Genomic DNA, 4545 nt, shown 5'->3' on the forward strand with positions numbered 1-4545 from the left:
GTTTAGGGCTGCTCTGTGTACAAGAACCTCCACTTAGCTACAACTTAAGTATCCCAGGAAAGAGAAAAATGGATAAAGAAGTTGTGGTACTTAGGCACAATAGAATATCACTCAGCCATGAAATCAATGTCATAAGGCTAGTAGCAGCATGATGAGTGGATTTAGGGACGAGGATTCTAAGTGAAATAAGTCACACAGAAAAAGACTCTTATCCTAAGATATCACTTATAGAGGGCATGTCAAAATCGCTACACTTGAACTGAATTACAAAACAGAACAGAGTCACGCATTTAGAAGACACACTATGGCTGCTTAACGGGAAAGGTGAGGTGGGCTGATGCATAAAACAAGGGTTTGAAATTAGCTCACATACCGTTCCATAAGCCAAATATGTAACAGACAAGACCTCCTCCCTGCTCAGTGAACTGGACTCAACACCCCCTATTCACCGCACAAGAATATATCTGACTAGCAAGAATCTTAAAACCTATGTATTGATATCTCTCTGGAGTTGAATCAAGAGGGTGTAAAGCGGCATAAACACAGCAGGGAAAAGCAGCTCAACCCCATTATCAAAATAAATTACTTAAAATGAACGCCATAAAACAAAGACAGTGAAAGAGAGAGAAATTCTTACAAAATCCGTTCGGAGGCTCTGATGCAACCTGGATTGACCATATCTAGACCCACAGCTGGATGAGACATAAGGCTGGACACTCTTGGGGCTGAGAGTTTTGGTGAGGTTGGGTGAGGAAACGCAGACCCTTTAAAGTAATACCGCGAGGTACCCACCCCGTGGGTCCCAAATCTCCAGGTTCAAGGGCATCTTCCTACATTGAAAACGTGCATGGGAAACCCAGAAGATGGTACAGCGTGTGATCGGGAAAGGTTTCTAAAACGCACCTCATTTCTCCTCTCCTTGTGCTCGGGTTCGCCATTCCAGCCGCTTTACTAACAATCTCCCTACTTGGAGAATCAGCACCTTGAAGCTCCTGTTTCTTTTGTACAGGTTGCAATTTGTCCTGAGGATGAACGGGAAGAGGGGGAACCAACGAGAGACTAGCTCTAGGTGTTGGCTCATGCACAGGTCACTCTATTTCCCCATCATGAAGAAGAATGAAGCACAGGCTCAGCCTGCCCCCCGGAACCAGAATAGGGCCTGAAGCAATCCTGCGCTTTTGCGGCCAGCTCCCAAAAAAGCAAGTTGACAAATGGAGCTCAGGGCCACTGCAATTCACAAACCTGCAGAGTTATAAATGATAACTCTCGTCCACAAATATATTGAGGGAAGGCAACGAAGAGGATTTGAAAGCAAGGCAGAATGGCAGGAAACAGATTTCAGGAGGTAGATTCGACTCGCCTTTAAAGCACATGAAAAGCGGCAAAACGTTGACAATGATGCCCTTGGCTAACAAGGGCGTATGCGTTTTTTCCTGAATATATTCAGGAAAAAACGCATACGCCCTTTTTGGCCAACCAAGCAAGCCGGAAGTGCAAATCAGCACTACAAAGAAGTCTCGCTTGCCATCGGTCAAAAGGGCCACGCTGCAAAAAGAGTAAACACCAGAAATGCAGGACAGGCCATGGAGACATGGGAGCCTTGCTAGGCTGAGGGGTGGGATGTCAATTGCCTACAGCCACTCTGGAGAAGTGTACGGTGTGTCCTGAAACATGTAATAAACACAGCTTACAGAGCATAGGGCACTTCCACTCATGGGCGTATAAATTGGGAAAACTAAAAATCAACAAGACACAGGCACCCCAAAGTTTAGGGCTGCTCTGTGTACAAGAACCTCCACTTAGCTACACCTTAAGTATCCCAGGAAAGAGAAAAATGGATAAAGAAGTTGTGGTACTTAGGCACAATGGAATATCACTCAGCCATGAAATCAATGTCATAAGGCTAGTAGCAGCATGATGAGTGGATGTAGGGACGAGGATTCTAAGTGAAATAAGTCACACAGAAAAAGACAGTTATCCTAAGATATCACTTATAGAGGGCATGTCAAAACCGCTACACTTGAACTGAATTACAAAACAGAACAGAGTCACACATTTAGAAGACACACTATGGCTGCTTAACGGGAAAGGTGAGGTGGGGTGATGCATAAAACAAGGGTTTGAAATTAGCTCACATACCGTTCCATAAGCCAAATATGTAACAGACAAGACCTCCTCCCTGCTCAGTGAACTGGACTCAACACCCCCTATTCACCGCACAAGAATATATCTGACTAGCAAGAATCTTAAAACCTATGTATTGATATCTCTCTGGAGTTGAATTAAGAGTGTGTAAATCGGCATAAGCACAGCAGAGAAAAGCAGCTCAACCTCATTATCAAAATAAATTACTTAAAAAAAACCTCATAAAACAAAGACAGTGAAAGAGAGAGAAATTCTTACAAAATCTGTTTGGGGGCTCTGATGCAACCTGCATTGACCATATCTAGACCCACAGCTGGATGAGACAAAAGGCTGGACAATCTTGGGGCTGAGAGGATTGGTGAGGATGGGTGAGCAAACGCAGACCGTATAAAGTAATACCGCATGGTACCCACCCCATGGGTCCCAAATCTCCAGGTTCAAGGGCATCCTCCTACATCGAAAACATGCCTGGGAAACCCAGAAGATGGTACACCGTGTGATCGGGAAAGGTTTCTAAAACGCACCTCATTTCTCGTCTCCTTGTGCTCGGGTTCGCCATTCCAGCCGCTTTGCTAACAATCTCCCTACTTGGAGAATCAGCACCTGGAACCTCCTGTTTGTTTTGAACAGGTTGCAATTTGTCCTAAGGATGAACGGGAAGACGGGGAACCAATGAGAGACTAGCTCTAGGTGTTGGGACAGGCACAGGTCACTCTATTTCCCCATCAGGAAGAAGAATGAAGCACAGGCTCAGCCTGCCCCCCGGAACCAGAATAGGGCCTGAAGCAATCCTGCGCTTTTGCGGCCAGCTCCCAAAAAAGCGAGTTGACAAATGGAGCTCAGGGCCACTGCAATTCACAAACCTGCAGAGTTATAAATGATAACTCTCGTCCACAAATATATTGAGGGAAGGCAACGAAGAGGATTTGAAAGCAAGGCAGAATTGCAGGAAACAGATTTCAGGACGCAGATTCGACTCGCCTTTAAAGCACATGAAAAGCAGCAAAACGTTGACAATGATGCCCTTGGCCAAAAAGGGCGTATGCGTTTTTTCCTGAATATATTCAGGAAAAAACGCATACGCCCTTTTTGGCCAACCAAGCAAGCCGGAAGTGCAAATCAGCACTACAAAGAAGTCTCGCTTGCCATCGGTCAAAAGGGCCATGCTGCCAAAAGTGTAAAAACCAGAAATTCAGGACAGGCCATGGAGACATGGGAGCCTTGCTAAGCTGATGGGCAGGATGCCAATTGCCAACAGCCACTCTGGAGAAGTGTACGGTGTGTCCTGAAACATGTAATAAACACAGCTTACAGAGCATAGGGCACTTCCACTCATGGGCGTATAAAATGGGAAAACTAAAAATCAACAAGACACAGGCACCCCAAAGTTTCCGGCTGCTCTGTGTACAAGAACCTCCACTTAGCTACACCTTAAGTATCCCAGGAAAGAGAAAAATGGATAAAGAAGTTGTGGTACTTAGGCACAATGGAATATCACTCAGCCATGAAATCAATGTCATAAGGCTAGTAGCAGCATGATGAGTGGATGTAGGGACGAGGATTCTAAGTGAAATAAGTCACACAGAAAAAGACAGTTATCCTAAGATATCACTTATAGAGGGCATGTCAAAATCGCTACACTTGAACTGAATTACAAAACAGAACAGAGTCACACATTTAGAAGACACACTATGGCTGCTTAACGGGAAAGGTGAGGTGGGCTGATGCATAAAACAAGGGTTTGAAATTAGCTCACATACCGTTCCATAAGCCAAATATGTAACAGACAAGACCTCCTCCCTGCTCAGTGAACTGGACTCAACACCCCCTATTCACCGCACAAGAATATATCTGACTAGCAAGAATCTTAAAACCTATGTATTGATATCTCTCTGGAGTTGAATCAAGAGGGTGTAAAGCGGCATAAACACAGCAGGGAAAAGCAGCTCAACCCCATTATCAAAATAAATTACTTAAAATGAACGCCATAAAACAAAGACAGTGAAAGAGAGAGAAATTCTTACAAAATCTGTTTGGGGGCTCTGATGCAACCTGCATTGACCATATCTAGACCCACAGCTGGATGAGACAAAAGGCTGGACAATCTTGGGGCTGAGAGGATTGGTGAGGATGGGTGAGCAAACGCAGACCGTATAAAGTAATACCGCGTGGTACCCACCCCATGGGTCCCAAATCTCCAGGTTCAAGGGCATCCTCCTACATCGAAAACATGCCTGGGAAACCCAGAAGATGGTACACCGTGTGATCGGGAAAGGTTTCTAAAACGCACCTCATTTCTCGTCTCCTTGTGCTCGGGTTCGCCATTCCAGCCGCTTTACTAACAATCTCCCTACTTGGAGAATCAGCACCTGGAACCTCCTGTTTGTTTTGAACAGGTTG

This window comes from Eubalaena glacialis, chromosome 1, assembly GCF_028564815.1.
Source record: "Eubalaena glacialis isolate mEubGla1 chromosome 1, mEubGla1.1.hap2.+ XY, whole genome shotgun sequence".
NCBI classification, from domain to species: Eukaryota; Metazoa; Chordata; class Mammalia; order Artiodactyla; family Balaenidae; genus Eubalaena; species Eubalaena glacialis.